At 40.6% G+C, this 22851-nt stretch overlaps 1 protein-coding gene across 3 annotated transcripts in view; it reads right to left on the bottom strand.

Moving 5' to 3' along the window:
• The window catches only part of THSD4 (thrombospondin type 1 domain containing 4), a 693045-nt gene that overhangs the window by 520648 nt on the left and 149546 nt on the right, over nucleotides 1-22851 (bottom strand). The gene's annotated exons all lie outside the window — the stretch shown is intronic.

Below are 22851 nucleotides of genomic sequence, written 5' to 3'. Positions count from 1 at the left end.
CATGTGATGACAAGGTTACTTATTTGTAGCCAGCAGCTTTTTATCCAGTTGAGTGTCTTATGGGTTATAAGCAAACTACAAACGAAACTATGTATAATGACCAAAATACTTTTTAAATTAAGCACAAGTGAATGATGTATCTCTGCACTTAGTAATCAAAGCCTGAAATAAATTTAATTACAATGCATTTAGTTTCCTCTTGGCAGCAAATAACTTTCACAAGTGTTGAATGTCATTGTAAACAACAGTTTTTAAAAGCAATGCAAGCAATCCATTGATAGATGTGGAGATCCCAAAGAGACACTAGTAGGACAAACAGGGAAAAAAAAATCTAAATGACATACAAATGAAAGCCTGGGACTTCGCATAAAATTTCAAGGATTTTAAAAGTGCTCTCTTGGTCTGTTGCAAATAGAACCCACCCTAGCTGGTTCCAGGGGAAAATATATTTAAAGGACATCAGGCAGCTCGCAGAACCTCCAGGAGAGCCAGCTTTGAAGCTACTTAGCCAGGAACAGAGGACCTGCTGTGCCAGCACCAGGCCTAAGGCTACAGACATGTCTCATACACTGTTGCCCATGGTCACCAGCACTGTGTAGTAACAAGACACAGTAGGGGAGACTAAGGCAGCTGGATACCAAGCAAAGCTTCCAATACACTTCTCCCGATTCTATCTACTGCTGGAAATAAAGAACTGTGAAATGTTCTTTGGGGGCAATGTGTATCTACTCTGGGGAAGGGTAGGTGAGGAGGTATCAGCACACGTGGATACTCCCCCCATGCCCAGGCACCATCATCTCATTCTGGATTGTCAGGGAGGGATCATCCAGCTAGGAAAATGGAAAAGTGAATCCCAGTTACTTCTCCCTTGTCAGAAGGAAGCTAGCAGCGAGCAGGAGATGAAATGGCAAGAGAAGCCAGGGTATTTATTTTGACTTTTCCTGTTCTTCCCTTGTTCCTGGCAAGTCATAAAGGAAAGGAATAAGCCCTAGATGAGGGTTGAGAAGGCATCAGGTGAGGCTAGGAAGGCAGGTTAGGGCTCTACGCATTATGATTCTCTGTTCTTAAAACAGATCAACATTTGCTTTTTGAGCCAAAGAGGTATCCAGATAATTATAATAATCGAATTACAAATTGGTCCACTTAATGTCTTCACATACTCATTTTGCAGTTGCCCAATCAGTTCCTTTGAAAACTGGACCTCAAAAGAGAACCCCCAAAAGGGAGGCCCTGGTATCTATCTCAGCCTGGGTTCCCTGAAGCAGAGCCACTACTTTATTCAGGGCGGAGAGCAATGGAGAGCGCGGCAGGGAAGGAGGGAGAGAAAACAGGATGGGGCATGTTCCCCAACTGACCTCTGCTTGGCGTCCAGTGCAACTGAGCCTGGGATCATGAAGAACCATCATAAAGACAGCATCAGGACAGTCCGTTCAGAGAGGGGTAAGCAAAAGAACTTCACTAATTCCCATCTCCCAGCAGTGCCACCTCCCTACCCTCCTGGTTGCACACAGCTGAGCATCCATGGGGCCCTGGGAGTCTTGCCCCTCAGAGTCAACAGGGAGCCCCAGGGTGGCAGACATGAGGCTAGGAGCTGTGGCATTTGTCCACATGAGGACAGTTTTCGCAGGGACTGAGCCAAGACTCCTGAGTTGATTACAGTCAAGAGGACCTGGGGCAGCACAGGAAAGATGTCTCATACAGTGTCTAGCTCATAATTAAAACTCTCATTCCAACGTCCAGCAACATTTAGCTATCTTCCTAAAAGATAGAGTTGATTTTATATTCAAAAAGCAGTACTAATAAACAGAGACCTCTTCCAGCTGGGGATTTGTCCATTGAGTGTTATATTTCCTTCTGCAGAAATCCCCCATGCAGAAGACCATGGATCCCCGGAAGGTCTTGGTATTGTTGTCAGAGAAGCCTGAACCCATACACTGCACCAAACATCAGCAAGCTTATTACGTAAACAAGTATCACACATACATATAGGCACTATTTTAAATGTACGTGGATGCTGTTGTGATTAGTAAGATACGGAAATTTACTGAATAAACAGATGACTGCATTCCTAAAGGATCTTTTTATTCTGTAATCACTGTGTTGATTGTTCTCTGCCTTCCCGGATCTATTCTCTGCCATTATTTGTCCCATTCTATGTCCCAGAAAGGAGCCCTTGCCCTTTGGTTTCCAGCTGGATTTGACCAGCAGGAGATGGAATGGTAAGATAAGTCAGGGTATTTATTTTGACTTTCAGCCCCCACCCTCACTTGTTCCTAGAAGCTCATTAGACACCTCTGAGCATCAGTTTCCCCATCTGTACAATGAGAGAGTTAATCAGATAATCTCTAAGGTGGTTTTTCAGTCACTGGCCCATGTTTTCACTTCCTGGATCCTCTGAAAGAATAGTTTATTCACATTTGCCAAATCAAATAGATATGAATTCCAAGCTGGTATTTCCTTGTTGCTGTCAGGATGCTTTCTTTCAAAAATGGATCAAAATGACAGGATAAGAAAGTTTCCAGTTTGCCGTTATCTCTTTTCACATTAAGTGTTTACTGTGGACTGGTTCATTTTTATCATCTAAAGGCCGAATCAAATTTAGCAAATACCAAGCAAACGGTTGTGTGGGACTGTATAATTCATTTTTTTTGATAAGCATTTTACATGTTTCATCAGGTGCAAACTAGAACATCTGCAGTATAAAATATCACCCAGTGCACTTTGTAGGTGGCCTATCTGTATTTACAGGGCATGTTGCGCATCGTGTATAAAGTTACGCAAATGTGAAAAAGACTCAATTTCTTCTCAAAATAATTTCCCAAATTGATTTGAGGGAGTGTATTAGCTCTCAGCCATAGAAATCATTTTTAAACACAGAAGAGTTAAAAATTCCTTCTTGAATTCAACATCTGGGAACATGGTTTATCAATCCAAGAAGAGCTGCACCCAACTCTACCAGCTCAGAACATCAAAAACAAAATATGAAGCATCTGAAATATGCAAGTACATCTTCCTGGCATCAGACCACAGAGTGGTCCTGGACTCCTGGGTGGCAGGGGGTTCATCCTAGTTTCAAAACTGTGCAAGACGATTTTCAGCAAGTTACATTTGCCTCACAAAAGGCTATTTTTAAAGTTTCTATCTGGTTTTCAGCCTTCTGGCTAAGGGCTTTTCCCAGGAACATATCCCTCATTCTCTTCACCACGTGAAGCTTGATTATTTTTGCGGGTAGTGCCTGGAACTGTTTTGGATATAAAACATCCAAATTTAAAAATATCCTCATGCATATCAAAGAATGGAAGAACATCAGCATTATTCCATAATGCTTATTACAGATATAGCAATGGGTAAAAGTCTAGATCTGTAGGTTTATATAAAAACATTGTGGGATAATAAGATTACTTTCAGTTTTTCTTGGACACTAGTACAATTTTCTAAATATCAAGTATTAACACAGCATGATGAAATGATAAAAACGATGAACTTTCTCCCATTTCCTTCCGTAAAGACAAGCATCTAACACTGCCATATTAAGCCACCCAAAAGACTACTCCTGTACTTTTACATTCTAAGTATTTCATTTTGTCGGGCATATCTTCCAGGCAGTCACACTGTTTAGTATTAATTTCTTTGTGACTATGACTTTGACTCAAATATCATTCTTCTTAAACAGGAATATGTTTACTCATAGGAATGTTGTTTGTTAAAGACTGAAAATTTGAGGTATACATGACCAAAAATGTGAACGATAATAGGCAAAATTCGGAGTAACCCCACATCAGCAAAAGTTATAGTGAAATTTCCCTACTATAAAATTGACAATAACAAGCATATTTTTTAAAAGCTCAGCATCACTGATCATTAGAGAAATGTAAATCAAAGCCACAATGAGACACCAACTCATATCAGTCAGAATGGCTATTATCAAAGTGACAAAAAATAACAGATGCTGGTGAGGTTGTGGAGAAAAAGAAATGCTTATACACTGTTGGTGGGAGTGTAAATTAGTTCAGCCATTGGGGAAGACAGTGTGGCAATTCCTCAAAGACCTAAAGTCAGAAATACCATTTGACCCAGCAATCCCATTACTAGGTATATAGCCAAAGGAATGTAAATCTTTCTGTTATAAAGACACATGCATGCATATGTTCATTGCAGCACTATTCACAATAGTAAAGCCATGGAACCCAGATGCCCATCAAGGATAGACTGACTAAAGAAAATGTGGTGCATACACACCATGGAATACTATGCAGCCAAAAAAGAACAAGATCACGTGCTTTGCAGGGACATGGATGGAGCTGCAGGCCATTTTTAGCAAACTAACACAGGAACAGAAAACCAAATACTGCATGTTCTCACTTATAAGTGGGAGCTAAATTATGAGAACACATGGATACATGGAGGGGAACACCATATACAGGGGCCTACGGAAGGACAGAGGGTGGGAGGAGGAAGAGAATCAGGAAAAATAACGAATGGATCCTAGGCTTAATACCTGGGTGATGAAGTAATCTGTACAAGAAACCCCCATGACGCACATTTAGCTACGTAACAAACCTACACATCCTGCACATGTATCTCTGAACTTAAAAGCTAAAAATAAAATTAATAACAAATAACAGTAATAGTAACAACAACAGTAAAAGCATGACCCCAAACCCAACTTAGAGTAAACTGGTCACAATCTAAGATGCGTAGAACAAATACATCAAATAAAGTGTTTATCACTGTGGATATATAAATGCGCCTAAACCTCACTTTGAAAAAATTGGTAGAAAAAAACCTGAGTATTAGCTGAATGAAAAAAAAATTCTTGAAATGATATTAATAAAGAAACTATGCACATTTTTAAAGAAAAATCACTAGAATTTTTTTTTTTTTTTTTGAGACGGAGTCTCGCTCTGTCGCCCAGGCTGGAGTGCAGTAGCACAATTTCAGCTCACTGCAACCTCTGCCTCCCAGGTTCAAGCAATTCTTCTGCCTCAGTCTCCTGAATAGCTGGGACTACAGGTGCACACCACTACGCCCAGCTAATTTTTGTATTTTTAGTAGAGACAGGGTTTTACCATATTGGCCAGACTGGTCTCGATCTCTTGACCTAGTGATCCACCCGCCTTGGCCTCCCAAAGTGCTGGGATTACAGGCATGAGCCACCACACCCGGCCGTTTTTTAATAAAAGAGAAAAGTTGGGGTTTGGAACAATTCATTGGAAAACAATTAGTGAAGTACTTAGTTGCTTGAAATTTTATTTGGAGTTAGTTTCAGAAACACTTTAGGAGGTGAAGCTCAATTCATGAGAACATTTGGTGAAGCCCTGTCATGTAGACACAAACTATCCTGGTTTGGAGCAAAAAGAGACAGCCAAGCCAAAAATCAATAATACCACCAAACAACACATTTTAAACTACTCAACAGACACAAGTGAAGGAATAGTAACAGGACCTTCCAGTTGGCTGGGAGGTTTTATATTAGTGAGGAGTCCATTTAATGATCTTTGCTTGTTCTGTTTATAATATTATTTGTGAAGGCTTGTTTGTGTGCAAAATGCTTAGCTGTAAATTATTTAATGGAGTAATATTTAATCAAGTATGATTATTCCATTCCATTCATAGTAAGAATGGTACTTACATCTCTGAAGATGTAGAGCGGATGGTTAAACTTGAGAATAGCAGCCTGGACAGAGGCTGGTGAAGGCACCGACAGCTTCAGTAGAGAACAACACACTCAAAAAAAGAAACGAGTCAATGCAGACAGTGGTTGAATATTAGTTTGTAGAAACATTGCAATAAAAAGTGCCTCCTACGAAAGCTTGCTTTATTTATCCACTCGAATACTAGCTATGGGGAGGGGGAAGGACTGGGTAGGTCATGACTAGTGTTCTTAAACTTACTGTTGAATTGTTTTTTTTTAATGAGAAAACAAATGTTCTCAAAACACAAAAGTAAAGACCTGGATACAATGAATTATTTTATTATTCAGAAATTGACTTATTTAGGAAACTTTTTTCTTTCATAGCTGAAACCCACCGTTGCAAAGAAGAGCTAATATGAAAAGGTTTGAGAGTTTTTCATGAAGAGCTCAGATCCAGAGGTCTGTAAGTCTTTGAGTTAGGTTATTTACATGTGAAGACAAGATAATTATTTACATGGGTCAAAATAAAGAGCAACAGTTGTCGTTACTGAAATCAGAAACACTTTGGGTCCTTGATATTATAGAAGTAACTTGGCTTCTCAGCATGAAGAAATACCTACCGAAATTCCTATATGTAATTCCTATGCCTGAAAATGTAGCATGGAACCACTTCTTGGCAACAAGCTGAACATCTCCCCGTGTGGAATGCCCCAACACTTATGTGTATGAATTTCTGTTCTCAGTATATAACACCAACAAAGAGAGAGAGGCTGCCTGCACCCAGAACTTATTATAATGCAGCATTAGCACTCTTTTTATCAACCCAATTTTAAAAATATCCAAAAATCACATCTTTTTTCCTCAATAGCAAGGAATATAAAAGCATTTTTATATTAAGACAAACAGGCGTACACTACTGTGCACAATGAAAATCCCACACGCATTCATAAGAATGTGTAGACATCTCTAGCCTTTCTTTGTACTACTTGGGGCCACATTTCCAGGGTTCTCATTCATTCGAGTCTAGAGCTAAGGACACTTAAGAGAAAAGGCATTGTACCTCTTGTTTAAGTAGAATATGATGGTACTGACATAATTTAATCCAACTAAAATGTGAAATTCTGGCAAGAGATACATAAGGCTGCTCTTTTCTAAAGTAAAGAATCTCAACAGGACAAAGGGCTAGCTCTTTCCCTCCCCCACCAGAGTCTCCATTTACCATCCCTGGGCATTGAGCTCTCAACAGAGCAGATCTTCCCCTTGCCCCCAAACCCAGCAATGCAGCCCACTGTCAACGATACCTTCCACTTTTAAGCTATGTAGAAATATGAATTTTAAAAATAGGGCAAAAAATTTCCCATGATGACCAATCTTTGTGATGAGTTAAAGCCGCTTACTGGCTGTTGGATCTATCTGATCTTAGCAAGTTGCTAAACCTCCCTAAACCTAAACTTAATAATGTCCTTTGTCTTATAGAAGTGCTCGGAGGACTGTGTGAGATGCTTCTCGTAAAGGAGCCCAGCACACTGCCTGCCACATAGTAAATATTCAATAAACATTACTACTAAAGACCAAGTCTTTAATGAGCTGGGCTCAGGGTCAAATGCCATTAACAGGTTCTGAAGTAAAAGACATCTCTCTCAACATCAAAAATACTACAGACTACTTAAGGAGATAATATTAACATTTAATATTAACATTCAAGAAATAAGTGATGTAAAACCATATGTGAGCAACAGGGCTGGTAGACTTGGTGTGTTCAAGTTCTTAGTCTCATTGGCCATATGAGCTTGACCAAGCAACCGTATACAACAGAGTTACAAAGATCTGACCTGGCCGGGCGCGATGGTTCACGCCTGTAATCCCAGCACTTTGAGAGGCCGAGGCTGGCAGATCATGACATCAGGAGATGGAGACCATCCTGGCTAACACAGTGAAACCCCGTCTCTACTAAAAATACAAAACATTAACTGGGCATGGTGGCACGCACCTGTAGTCCCAGCTACTCGGGAGGCCGAGGCAGAAGAATCGTTGGAACCCAGGAGGTGGAGGCTGCAGTGAGCCGAGATCGTGCCACTGCACTCCAGCCTGGGTGACAGGGCAAAACTCTATCTCAAAAAAAAAAAAAAAATCTAACCTGCCCACCTCACAGGTCAAAGAAATAATATACATGAAAATCCTCTGGGGGCTAGAGAACTTTATGTGAATGTTTGTAAGTATTATTGTGACTACAATTAATTAAAATAGGGTACTCTGTTATAGGTCCCAGGCTGAAAAGGATACGCAAGTTGAATAAGGAAGAAATCAGTGAGGAGTCAGGTAGTTGGGGATGCCTTCATGGATCTGGTAAGCTTTGAGTTGGACCCTGAAGATTAGATAGAATCTGGGTAAATGAACAGCACTGGCAGGAATCCTAGCAGAAGTCACTACATGAGCAAGTTCACAATGAAGTGCTTGGTAGAGTGTAAAGTGGAATGGTGAGAAAGTAAGTGTGGGTTAACTGTGGGTGTTGGCCTATGTGGACCGTCAAAGTCGAGGAACAGAGCTTAGCTAGGATATGTCGGAACCAAGGCAGCACTGGACAAGCAAGTGGCTGCCTCTAGAAACAGGACTGTGACAGCTACAGGATCAACCTCACATTTACAAACAAGTAACACATCTCCTTGTCTTTTTTCCTTTCTATTTCTTCCTTTTTTAAATTTTATTTCTTACAACTATACCAGGTTATGGTACAGCTGGACAGGGATACAAATCAGTGAACTCTGAGAACACTTTTAATCCAAGCACCAAATAAGGCAGCATTTCCTGTGACTGCTGGACACCACAGTTTAAATGAGATGCCAAACATTCCTCATTTGGGAAAATGCGCAATAGTCCACAGAGAGAACAAAATCAAAATGTGAAAAGTTGAATAAAAAACACTCCTTTGGAAATAAAATATTACTCAGCATAAGTTAGCTGACCTCATCTTTGGGACTAGAAAAATAACAGTAAATAGTAATAATAGCTAACATTTATTGAGGCCATACCAGGTGTCAGGTGTAGGAACTATTTCATTTAATCTTCTCCCAAACCTTTGAGGGGGATACTACTATTATCCTCCTTTCCCTAATGGGGAATCTGAGGCCTTTAGTCCCAGAGCAGGTGAACATCAGAGTCAGGGTTTTAATGGTTATTCTACGTGAGCCAAAGCCAAAGGACAGTGAAACTGCTGATGGCTGAACACGACAAATAGGAACATTTTTTATCAGTTTTGAAAATTAGTCATCTAAGATACAAAATTCCTCATGGTAAAAAACCAAATCTATAATTACTGAACAAGTGCCTTTCATATATACAAACTCATTTATCAAATGGAGAAAAGATTATCTTAAAATTTCTTCATGCTATGGAGAAAGGATCCCACTTAACACAATACATATATCCAGAAACAGTCATACGCACTGAATTTCTGTAAATCAAGTACTATATTTACTAAAGAACTTCTCTAGGGTAAATGTGCAGTAAATATTTAATAAAATGAAGAATCGTTTTGCAACCTGAATAGTCATTCAATAATTTATCTGTTTTGTAAATTTGGATATACAGCAGACCCTTGACATTCCTGAGGCATACATCTGAAACCTTCTTGAATTCCCAGATCCACAAATACAAGAATGTTTATAGAGGCTCCCAGCTTTCGCTTGAATCACATTTCCATGGAGAGCCATATGCGTTTTCCTGTGCATAGCCTCACACTACAAGTTAACCCTACTTTCAGATTTCACTAAATGTTGCTCTCACCTGATGGCTGTTTTTCGCAGACACAACACAATGTTTTAATTAACAAGCATTGTTACAAATGCATGAATGCACAGAACAATAAGGATAAATGACCCTTTTCCATAACATGTGTCTTGCAAAGTAGACTTCTCGGATTCATACCTCAGCCCAGCTCTGTGCCACAGACCCACAGGAGAACCCACAAAGAATCACAAACCTGTGAGTTAAATCCATGAACACCTAAGGTCTGAACACATTTATTAAGTTTGCCTGGGCAGGGACATGGGGCATATCTATAGAATCCACTTGATAACCCACAAGTTACAGAAGCTGACTGAACCTTTTGGTGATGAGTCCAGAAAGTTCAATTGTAGAAACATTGCCCCCATGAATTACAAATGATTCACCTGCAAATTCAAAATACCGATACTTTGTATGATGAGAGTTGAAGATCAAATTTGGGTGATTTCACAGCCTTCAGTAATGCAGCCCATTCACAGCTGGTATGCTGGGCACAAAAACCAGCAGATGGACCTTTTTGAAGGACTGTCCTGGAACTCACAGTCCCTGGTTCAGTTCAGACACACCCCCAAAACACCACTAACCATGAAAGACAGAACAGGGCAAAGAGTGAGGGAGGGACTGGGTGAGTGAGAAAGGAAGACACACTGAAACCAGGAGAAAGAATGAAAGAAACAGAAACACAGGAAAAATGAGAGAGGGAGGGAGGGAGCGAGGGAACACGGAAAAGAAATAAAAAAAGAATGAACAAGGAATTTGGCTGCTGTGCAGGAACAGAAAAAGAAAGACGTTATCATTTCAAAATACATATTATAGCTTACACATTTCAGAACATATTTGAAAACATGACTGCCAAATTTTCAAATTATTTATTTTCACCCCTTTTGTTCCAAAGAGGTTTTGCAGGATTTTGCTGCCAGATTAATTTTCCTGAAGCTCAGCTCTGATCATACTACTCTCCTGCTTACAAACCCCAATAACTCCTCACTGCCCATAAAAGGCAGTCCAGTTTCCTTAGCCTCCTGTTTGAGGCCCTCTATAATCTGGCCCCAAACTTCCAGGCCAACCTCGTCCTACACTGTTCCCCTTTAAAAGTTCTTTGCTCCAGAGGAAGGACACTCGCCGATGTTTCCTAACACCTGTATTGTCTGCCCAAGCACCTTTGCTTCTGTGGTTCCCTCTGCCTGGAACACCCTTCCCCTACATCTGCACACGCCCAGTCCCACTTGCTCCTGGAAGCTCTACCTGGAGGATAAGCATACAGCAGGCACCCAGTCACCAATAGTGGAATGTCCAACACTGATACACGTGCTTTACACATGGCATCTCGCCGGAACCTCACAACAAGAGGAAGTTATTTCTTAATTTTCTAGATATGCAACTGTGGTCCAAGGGAGCTAGGGCTTTTGCACTGAGGTTGTGTCCTTTGCCCATTGCTCTTCCTGCTACCCCAAGGCCACTGTTTGTACAGAACAAAAAGTGACTGCACGAATCAATGCCAACATGTTGTAGCAATCTTTGTGTGTTTTTTTTTAAAGGGGAAAAAGTACACCTTTCAATTCTGTGTGAACTCGAATTCGCTTGTCCAGTCCTGAGTCACAGTTTCATTTGGGAGCCCCTGTGCAGCCCTTGCCAGTTTCCACGAGGCAGGATACTCCACTAGCTGATTCAGACAGGCAGAGGCTGCAGAGGCCCAAGAAGCCAGGGCGGTACAGATGCCCCAGGCACCCTCCACACTTCCCTCCTGGAGATGCCACAAGAACATATGCAGAAAGAGGCTGATAACCACCAAAGATGTCAATGGATCCAGTTCTACTCCTTCGCATCCTAAGAATGTGCCAAAGGATTTTTAAAGGTGCCATTTATCACCAGGGGTGGGAGAGCAGGTTGCTAACACTATTTATACAACCTCCAAAGCCGGCTTAAATAAACATGGCAACTGGGTGTAGGACCAGGCATCATGACTGATTGATGGGGGTCTATTAAGCACGCAAAGCTGCCAATATCTACATGCTCACTGGACACGGGCCAAAGCTATTACACTATGAGCTGTTACGTAACCTTAAGTACAAATGGAATTTGAGCTGTACACATCTGATATGCTTCCCCTTCCTAATTTTTGGCATCAAGAGGCTACGTGAATTGACTGGAATGTAAGAGTCCTCCCCTCCATTTTCTCCCTTTCCTGATGACAGGCAGGCCACTTGATCACAGCAGAACATCTCATAATAGTTACTGATGTACTCAAAGTTTCCTCAAACCAAACGTTCCACTGTCCTGTTGAAATCTGACCTATTTTTAATAGGCTGCTCCATTTAAAATCAACATAAAGTGCTGGAGCATGACTTTAGATGAAAGCTGTTTCCTGGGATAAATCCAAACTTCAATCCCCTGGACAAAACTCAACTCAGCCCAATAAATTATGGCTCACTCGATAAAATTTTAAAGCAAAAATAAATTAATCCAATAACCATATGAAATCTATGGTCGCCCTGCCAGTTTCTTGCCCCTACTCATTTGTTGACTTCTGGGCTCACTAAACTCGTGACAAGGTTTGTCTGCCTAGCGTTTCTTACCCCTGCAATATTTGGCTTTCTCCACCCCTCTAACCTGCCATATTTCAGGCTGGCACAATCGAACAAACTCCTTGCCCCATCAGAGACTAGTCAAGGTCCTCCTCCTTGCCTCCGCAGAGAAACAGCATCTGCAGTAAGATTTCAAAGAAAAAGATCAGCAGAGCACAATGTAGAACTTTGTTTCCCCAAACTTTTCTTATTAATTACTAAATAGCGTTCTTGAGTTGCAACTTCTGTTGAACAGCTCCAGAGCTACAAGTGAGTTATTAATCACCTACATTTTAAAAATCTGTATCGGGGCAGGTTGAGGCAGGTGGATTTCTTGAGCCTAGGAGTTCAAGACCAGCTGGGCAACATGGCAAAACCCTGTCTCTATAAAAAGTACAAAAATGTATAGTGCATGGCTGTATTCCCAGCTACTTGGGAGGCTGAGGTGTGAGGATCACTGACCCCAGGGAGATCAGGGCTACAATGAACCATGATCGTGCCACTGCACTCCAGCCTGGGTGACAGAGTGAGACCCTGTCTCAGCAAAACAAAACAAAAACAAGCAAACAAAAATTCTGTTGGCTTCTAGCAGTCTTTAGTTTGAAATTAAAATGTGGGACTTCTCCCTGTTTTATTTCTGAATCATTAAACATAATTAAGCAGACATTTGTCAACAAAGTTACACAGTGCTTTCCTCACAAGGGGGAGTGCTGGCGGGAGGCAGTAGTGGTGGTATTTTTATATTTGGCAATCCAAAAGAAAGAATAAAAAATATAGATTAAAAACTAAGCACTACCCAGTGAAGGGTGCTGCTGTACAGGAGGAATCTTACACAGCGGGTAGTGATGATAGCTTCTGCTTTGGCCAGAGGGAGCTACAGAATACTGTATGTGCCATCTTAGTCCCAGCACAGAAAGGGCTGGGAGGTATCTACCTTCAGTGGACCATCCAAAGATCACTGGACACCACCAGGAGAAAAGTGATTCCAATAGAGCAGTGACAGTCACAGAATAGGAAAGACAGAGAGAAGCAAAAACCCAGAAATATCTCCCACGTTAAACAGAAATGGCTGTGAATGACAGCATTCTATTCCAGGGTAATGTATGTCACACGTAGTAATCTTAAAGAAAAATATATCCCTATATATACTCAATTACTAAGTATTTGGGTTACTAAGTAAAAGGACCTCAAACAGTTAACTAATGGTGAAGCCTAGATTTGCAGCTAAGAGCTGTGATAATTATGTCTATGACTTCAGGATATGATGACAAGTGCTTGCCACTGTTTAGGCTGAAGGCAGCTGGGTTTGGAAACAATAATTCAGATACAGGCCGGGCACGGCGGCTCACACCTGTAATCCCAGCACTTTGGGAGGCCAAGGTGAGCAGACCACCTGAGGTCGAGAGTTTGAGACCAACCTAGCCGACATGGTAAAACCCTGTCTCTACTACGAATACAAACATTAGCTGGGCGTGGTGGCGGGCACCTGTAATCCCAGCTCCTCGGGAGGCTGAGACAAGAGAATCACTTGAACCCGGGAGGCAGAGGTTGCAGTGAGCCCAGATTGCACCATTGCACTCCAGCCTGGGTGACAAGAGTGAAACTCCGTTTCAAAAAAAAAAAAAAAGAAGAAGAATTCAAATACAAATAGTTGCCAGTACCTCCATTTTATAATTCTGCAGTGGATACGGCCTCAGATGCAGACAGGAAATACAATCAAAAGAATTAAACCTATTTAATACACAGCCATCGGATGATCCAGTTTTTAAAACTATCCTTGATTCAGTTCCTCCACCTCTGGATACACTGCCCCCAATGAGAGAATTCTTAATTTAAAGGATTATTCTGGAAAACCAGGCCAGCCCCTGACAATTTCACCCATCCTAAGGTCATCTCTTGAAAAATTACAATCCACTACATATTGTTTTTTACTTACATTTTAAATGTGAATACATTTAGACAATGTACAATAACCTGTTCATATTTATTTGCATCATTCCCTGCCATTAAAGAATGCATATAGGCATTTGTAGTCAAATATAATGAAATATTGTAAACATTTATGAAGCTCATCGTCTTTAATAAAGAATAGAGACTCATCTCAAATTTTCGAGCAACTAGCAGGATTAATCGGCACCTAGGTAACCATGATTGGAAAGATTGAAAAACCATAGAACTGGCAAAGAGGCAGCACAGGTGTAGCCATTCCCCCTTCCCATGCCCAATTAAGGCATCACTAATCAATCCCAATAACATTCCTTGTTTCCAAGCCCAGCACATCAGAGCTCACACAGGTGAGGAGACCTGCGCGTTATGACTCATTAACCACACTCTAAAGGGAACAGTCAGGATAATAAACAAACAGCAAGCCCCAAAGCACAGAAATCAGTTTAAGGAAATAAAATTATTCAGCAGGCTGGCAAAAAGAAGATGCGGGGTGACAACATGATTGTATTAAAATATCTGAAGAGGTACACTGGATGTTGTGCTCAACATGGCTCCAAAGGGTAACTAGGCAATAAATAATTATTCCAGGGTAAACATGGTGGCATCATAAGAATGTACCAAGGCAGATTTTACCCAGATAAAAGGAAAGAGGGGTGCACCTTCCCACCTCAGACTACAGATACACAAGTGATTTTTCTTTTAATCTTTTGTAAACAACTCCCACTGATTCATGGAATGTTCTCACAGAAATTTCTAAGAAATGGAGACTGGCAGGTTTGGTAGCTGTTTAACAGCTTTGGGGGAAGGACAGCGTATTAGTCCGTTCTCATGCTGCTGATAAAGACATACGCTAGACTGGGTAATTTACAAAGGAAAGAAGTTTAATTGACTCACAGTTCAGCATGGCTGGAGAGGCCTCAGGAAACTTAGACTCATCGCAGAAGGAGAAGCAAACACAACCCTCCTCACATGGTGGCAGTAAGGCGATGCACCAAGCAAAAGGAGGAAAAGCCCCTTATAAAACCAACAGATCCCGTGAGAACTAACTCACTATCACGAGAACAGCAGCAAGGGGTAACTGCCCCCATGATTCAATTATCCCCACCTGGACCCTCCCATAACAGGTGGAGATTATGGGAACTACAATTCAAGATGAGATTCAGGTAGGAATACAGAGCCAAGCCAAATCAGACTGTATCAGTGGGGTGAGAATGTCTGATAAATATACAAAGCATGGGCTGAATTTATAATTTAAATATAAGTTGCATATTCACTGATCACACCGTAGTTGTAAATCTAACTCTGAAAACCTCTTGATATGTGCCAGATACTAATATCTCAAGGTCCATGCAAGGTACAACAAAATGTCCCAACCACTCCTTCAGGACATGTCCCCACCAATTTACAACATGGTGACCTCTGCTCGGAGAGTGAGAGAACTGTGCTACAAGAGATTAAGACAGAGACCCAGGATTTCCTGGAGAAGTCTTAGTAGTCTTGATGTAAAAACACATTTGTTTGTTTTTAAAGGAAATGAATCAGTCATGGCTTGGATGCATGGAGGGAGAAATTCTTCTGCAGGCCCTCAGGCAAATCGCTGCTCTCAGCTTGGTGGGCTGTGCTTATGTAACTTCTCAGTGACTCTGATTCTTCTGTTGTTCTGTGACCCAGGGCAGACCATCCTACCCCTGTGAGTCTCTGTTCCTGCATCTGTTGAATAGGAACACTAGAATACTGACACCCCGACCAGCCACACGATGATGACTGAGCAAGGCAGTCTGTAGAAAGCTGAGTTCTTGGAAGACAGAAACAATAGGATCGGGTCTCAGTATTTAATATTTTGCAGTGAGTTTAAGCTCTATGCTTGGTTTCAAGTCCTTAAAATCATTCCTATTTAGTCTAATCTGCTCATTAGATGTTGAAATACACCCTGAGGCTTTTCTTTACTAACTACCCAGAATGACATGGGTTCAAGTGCCAGGAAAGAAACTGCTTTTTTAAGAATCATTTACACCTGCTAGAATACCCTAGAATAGAGGCAATTTTCTCTCTCAATCTTTGCTTTCTCATATCCTACATTTTCCAGTGGAAAGACTTACGGAGGTAGGTAATAACCATTTGCCCCATCCTGCATTCTCCTTCCTCTTTAGCTAGAGAGAGAAACATGGTGTGGGTGTGAGAAGGAGGCCTGTCCCAGAGACATTTCACACATATACTCCTACTTGGCAGCAGTGGTGGGAGACGAACTAGACCAGCAACCAGGATTATAGGAATCAGGGAGGAGGGAATCATTCCTCACTCCCATCCTAAGGTCATGCCCCCTTATGATGCAGTGGCCCATGCCCCTGTGTAAATACACACTGGTCAGCCTGAATTACACCAGCATCACATTTGGGATCAGAGGGGATCTACACAGGTCTTGTCTCTACAATCTTCAGAAATGCAAACACAACAAGAAGGAGGAATGAATGATACTTGCGTGTTACATTTCAATTTCAACAATTCCCCCAAAGGTGTCAGGAAGCCCTACCAGCTGAATGATGAAATGACAGTTGACGAGCCAGGTGGCTATCCTGACATGTCATGAGTTTCAGTCACAGACACCAATCATTTTTGTCCATCCCATATCCACTTTCTCTTCTTTCTAGATTTCCTATTTGAAAATTACTTCTCCCCTCTGTGTGTAGTCTTGGCGAGACTGTCACTCAGGGTGTCCCAGCTCCCCCTGGCCAAGGTGTGGGATGTGGCCTAAGCTAAGCCAATCCAACCCTTGTTACCAGGACTTTGACTCTTAGATGGAGAAACCTGCTGGAATTTTCCACTGCAGCAGCAGCACACTAATGAGACTGTGAGTTCTGTCCACCTGGAAGCCCAGGGCTTCCCAGTTTCCATCCTTTACCAAGCCTACTTCTCCACACTTCCTGTTGGGTCTCTGAGCTATTGGATATCCTCCTGATAAAATCCTTTTGTGTTTGACTTAGCCAAAATTGGTGTCTGTTGCTTGCAAAATAAGAAAGCTAACTAACACAGATGTCTGGCTTGCTTCCTTGGATTCTGACCTATTAGAGGATTCCTACGCCCAGCAAAGCCCTATAATTCTAAATGAGTCTCAAAATGATACTGTGTATTTTTAAATTTTATTTCGATTGATAAATATTTGTATATATTTATGGGGTTTCAATACGTGTATACATTGTGGAATAAGAAAATATGGTTAATTAACATATCCCTCACCTCATACTTATTTCGTGGTGAGAACATTTAGAATCTACTCTTTTAGCAACTTTGAAATATACATTATTATTAATTATAGTCACCTTGCTGTGCAATAGATCACCAAAACTTTTTCCTCCTATCTCACTGAAATTTTGTGCCCTTTGACCAACATTTTACTTTTCACCACCCACTCCCTCCCTCCTCAGCCTCTGGTAACTGCCATTCTACTCTCTTCTTCTGAGTTCAAATTTTTACATTCCACATAAAAGTGAGATCATCTAATATTCATCTTTCTGTGCCTGGCTTATTTCACATAGCATAACGCCCTCCAGGTTCACCCATGTTGTCACAAATTACAGAATTTCATTCTTCTTTCAGGCTGAATCGTATTCTCTCATGTACACAGACCATATTTTTAAATCCTTTCAATTGTCGATAGGCACTTAGGTTGTTTCCATATCTTGGCATGTGAATAACGCTGCAGTGAACATGAAAGTGCAGACATCTCATCAACACACTGCTTTACATTCCTGTGGCTATATACCCAGAAGTGGGACTGCAGAATGATGGTAACTCTATTTTTAGGTTTTTTTGAGAAACTTCCATACTGTTTTCCAAAATGGCTGTTCTAACTTACATTCCCACCAACAGTAGACAAAGGTTCCCTTTTCTCCATATCCTGGCCAACACTTACCATTTTTCTTTTTCTTTTTTTTTCTTTTTGAGACAGAGTCTCATTCTATCACCCAGGGTGGAGTGCAATGGCATGATCTTGGCTCACTGCCACCTCCGCCTCCTGGGTTCAAGTGATTCTCCTGCCTCAGCCTCCTGAGTAGCTGGGATTACAGGCACGCGCTACCACACCTGGCTAATTTTTTGTGTGTTTTCAGTAGAGACGGGGCTTCACTACGTGGCCAAGCTGGTTTTGAATTCCTGACCTTAACTGATCTGCCTGCCTCGGCCTCCCAACACTTACCATCTTTCATCTTTTTTCTAATGGCCATTCTAACAGGCATGAGATGATAGCTTATTGTGGTTTTAATTTGTATTTCCCTGTTGATTAGTGGTATTGAGCATTTTAACATATACCTGTTGGCCTACTTTACGTCTTCATTTGAGAAATGTCTATTCAGGTCCTTTGCCCCTCCCTCCCTACTTTTTTTTTTTTTTTTTTTTTGAGACAGAGTCTCATTTTGTCCCCTGGCTGGAGTGCAATGGTGTGGTCTCAGCTCACTGTAACCTCCACCTCCTGGGTTCAAGCAATTCGGCCTTGGCCTCCCGAGTAGCTGGGACTACAGGTGCGTGCCACCACACCTGGCTAATTTTTGTATTTTTACTAGAGACAGGGATTCACTATGTTGGCCAGGCTGGTCTCGAATTCCTGACCTCGTGATCTGCCCGCCTCAGCTTCCCAAAGTGCTGGGATTACAGGTGTGAGCCACCACACCCAGCCCCTTTGCCCATTTTTAAGAGTTGTTTTCTTGCTAGTAAGTGGTTTCAGTTTCTTGCATATTTTGGATTTGAGCCCCTGATCTGATGTATGATTTGTAAATATTTTCTCCCAATCTGTGGGTTGTCTTTTCACTCTATTCATTGTTTCTTTTGCTATGCAGAAGCTTTTTAGTTCGATATAATCTCATTTGTCTATTTTTGCTTTTGTCCATGCTTTTGAGATCATATGCAAGAAATCATCCCCTAGACTGATGTCTTGTAGTGTTTCTCCTATGTTTTCTCCTAGTAGTTGTATAGTTGATACTACACATTTTTGAGTCTAATAAAACAGAGAAACTAGAAAGCCTTAGAACAGTTCACAATGTGACATTAATACTAGCTCTAAAAGTCTCCTTCAGGAATTGGAGAGACAGAGAGAGAGAGAGGCAGAGAGTGAGACAATGAGAAAGAAAAAGGGGAAAGAGAATCATAAGGTTTTTAAAATATAGTTTATATTATATACAATAAAATGCACATAAGTGTATAGTTCAATGGATTTTGATAACTGTATACACCCATGTGTATATAATGCCAATCATGACATAAAACATTACCATCATTCCAGAAGGTTCTATCATTTCCCTTTCCAGCTATAATACTCCTCCCACCTGCATAGGCAAACGCTGTTCTGATTTCTATCACCACAGCCTAATTTTTCCTATTATAGAACACCATATAAATGGAATCAGACAGTATGTGCTCTTGTATCTGCCTTATTTTGCTCAACATAAAGTTTTTGAGATTCATCCAGGATTTTACACGTGTCAGTAGTGTGTTCTTTTTTTACTTTGGAGTAATACTCCATTGTATGAATGTACCACAATTTTTTAATTCAGTCTCCTGTTGATGGATATTTGGGTTGTTACCAGTTTGAAGCCAATATGAAAAAAGGTGCTGTGAACATTCTTGGGCAAATTTTTTTTATGGCAATATGATTACTTTCATTTCTCTTGAATGAATTAATTTTTATTAAATGATGAAGAAGCTTTTTATAAAAGCTTGCAGAGAAGCAATAATACACATTCTACAGGAAGAAAAAATGCCCACTTTGCATCTTTTCTTTTAGGATAGCACAGGTTCAGAGATATCATTCTATTAAATCTGTACTCCCTCGCTACAAGCTACATCCTCACATCTACAGAACATCCTCATTCCTTTACCATTCTAGACAAACCTTTCCCTTCTCCTTAAAGTAGCATACACTCCTAATATGCCTTCTACATGGCCATTAAAAAAAAAAAAAGAGAGAGATGGCTATACTCACTGACCACCTGACCACTCTAACTCCCTTCCAGTAGGGTTCCCAACAGCCCATCCTTGTCTTATTTTCTCAGTTATTTCCCTTGACCTCTTCTGATGTTCAGCAGTGTTGACCACCTCTCCTTCTGGAAACCCTTTTCTTGGCTTCCATATACATATGAGTAGAAATTCCTGTAGCCAGACTTTGGAGTTTGAACCTAGCTCTATCACTTACTAGCTAGGTGACCTTGGGCAAGTTAGTTAACTAGTCTAGGCCTTTGTTGTATCTGTAAAATGAAGGTAAAAACTAGTTCCCACCTGATGGGGTAATTGTGAGGATTAAATGAGTCAACACTTTGAACTGTGCCTATAATATAGTAAGTGCTCAATAATTATCTTGAGTTAAATTTTGTATAAGGTGTAAGTAAGAGGTCCAATTTCTGTTTTCTGCATATGGCTAGCCAGGTTTCTCAACACCATTTATTAAATAGGGAATCCTTTCTCCAGTGCTTGTTTTTGTCAGGTTTGTCAAAGATCAGATGGTTGTGGAAGTGTGGCATTATTTCTGAGGCCTCTGTTCTGTTCCATTCGTTTACATATCAGTTTTGGTACCAGTACCATGCTGTTTTGGTTACTGTAGCCTTGTAGTATAGTTTGAAGTCAGGTAGTGTGATGCCTCCAGCTTTGTTCTTTTTGCTTAAGATTGTCTTGGCTATATGGGCTCTTTTTGGGTTCCATATGAAATGTAAAGTGTTTTTTTCCAAATCTGTGAAGAAAGTCAGTGGTAGCTTGATGGGGATAGCATTGAATCTATAAATCACTTTGGGCAGTATGGTCATTTTCACAATATTGATGTTTCCTATCCACAAGCATGGAATGTTTTTCCATTTGTTTGTGTCCTCTCTTATTTCCTTGAGCAGTGGTTTGTAGTTCTCCTTGAAGAGGTCCTTCACATCGCTTGTAAGTTGTATTACTAGGTATTTTATTCTCTTTGTAGCAATTGTGAATGGGAGTTCACTCATGATTTGGCTCTCTATTTGTCTATTATTGGTGTATAAGAAAGCCTGTGATTTTTGCACATTGATTTTGTATCCTGAGACTTTGCTGAAGTTGCTTATCAGCTTAAGGAGATTTGGGGTTAAGACGATGGGGTTTTCTAAATATACAATCATGTCATCTGCAAACAGAGACAATTTGACATCCTCTCTTCCTATTTTAATACCCTTTATTTATTTCTCTTGCCTAATTGCCCTGGCCAGAACTTCCAATACTATGTTAAATAGGAGTGGTGAGAGAGGGCATTCTTGTCTTGTGCTGGTTTTCAAAGGGAATGCTTCCAGCTTTTGCCCATTCAGTATGACATTGGCTATGGGTTTGTCATAAATAGCTCTTATTATTCTGAGATACGTTCCATTAATACCTAGTTTATTGAGAGTTTTTAGCATGAAGGGGTGCTGAATTTTATCAAAGGCCTTTTCTGCATCTGTTGAGATAATCATGTGGTTTTTGTCATTGGTTCTCTTTATGTGATGGATTACGTTTATTGATTTGTGTATGTTGAACCAGCCTTGCATCCCAGGGATGAAGTTAACTTGATTGTGATGGATAAGCTTTTTGATGTGCTGCTGAATTCAGTTTGCCAGTATTTTATTGAGAATTTTCGCATCAATGTTCATCAGGGTTATTGGCCTGAAATTTTCTTTTTTTGTTGTGTCTCTGCCAGGTTTTGACATCAGAATGATGCTGTCCTCATAAAATGAGTTAGGGAGGAGTAGTTTGGAATAGTTTCAGAAGGAACGGTACCAGCTCCTCTTTGTACCTCTGGTAGAATTTGCCTGTGAATCTGTATGGTCCTGGGCTTTTTTTGGTTGGTAGGCTATTAATTACTGCCTCAATTTCAGACCTTGTTATTGGTATATTCAGGGATTTGACTTCTTCCTGGTTTAGTCTTGGAAGGGTGTATTCATCCAGGAATTTATCCATTTCTTCTAGATTTTCTAGTTTATTTGCATAGAGGTGTTTATAGTATTCTCTGATGGTAGTTTGTATTTCTGTGGGATCAGTGGTGATCTACCCTTTATATTTTTTATTGTGTCTGTTTGATTCATCTCTCTTTTTTTCTTTATTAGTCTGGCTAGCTGTCTATCTATTTTGCTAATCTTTTCAAAAAAAAACCAGTTCCTGGATTCACTGATTGTTTTTGAAGCGTTTTTCATGTCTCTATCTCCTTCAATTCTGCTCTGATCTTAGTTATTTCTTGTCTTCTGCTAGCTTTTGAATTTGTTTCCTCTTGCTTCTCTAGTTCTTTTAATTGTAGTGTTAGGGTGTTGATTTCAGCTCTTTCCTGCTTTCTCCTATGGGCATTTAATGCTATAAATTTCCCTGTCAACACTGCTTTAGCTGTGTCCTAGAGATTCTGGTACGTTATGTCTTTGTTCTCATTGGTTTCAAACAACTTCTTTATTTCTGCCTTAATTTCATTATTTACCCAGTAGTTATTCAGGAGAAGGTTGTTCAGTTTCCATGCAGTTGTGCAGTTTTGAGCGAGTTTCTTAATCCTGAGTTCTATTTTGATTGCACTGTGGTCTGAGAGACTGTTATGGTTTCCGTTCTTTTGCATTTGCTGAGGAGTGCCTTACTTCCGATTACGTGGTCAACTTTAAAATAGGTCCGATGTGGTGCTGAGAAGAATGTATATTCTGTTAATTTGGGGTGGAGAGTTCTGTAGATGTCTATTAGGTCCACTTGTTCCAGAGCTGAGTTCAAGTCCTGAATATCCTTGTTAATTTTCTGTCTCGTTGATCTGTCTAATATTGACAGTGGGGTGTTAAAGTCCCCCACTATTATTCTGTGGGAGTCTAAGTCCCTTTGTAGGTCTCTAAGAAGTTGTTTTATGAATCTGGATGCTCCTGTATTGGATGCATATATATTTAGGATAGTTAGCTCTTCTTGTTGCATTGATCCCTTTACCATTAC

This window comes from Gorilla gorilla, chromosome 16 (assembly GCF_029281585.2).
Source record: "Gorilla gorilla gorilla isolate KB3781 chromosome 16, NHGRI_mGorGor1-v2.1_pri, whole genome shotgun sequence".
NCBI classification, from domain to species: Eukaryota; Metazoa; Chordata; class Mammalia; order Primates; family Hominidae; genus Gorilla; species Gorilla gorilla.
This window is presented reverse-complemented; position numbering and strand designations above follow the sequence as displayed.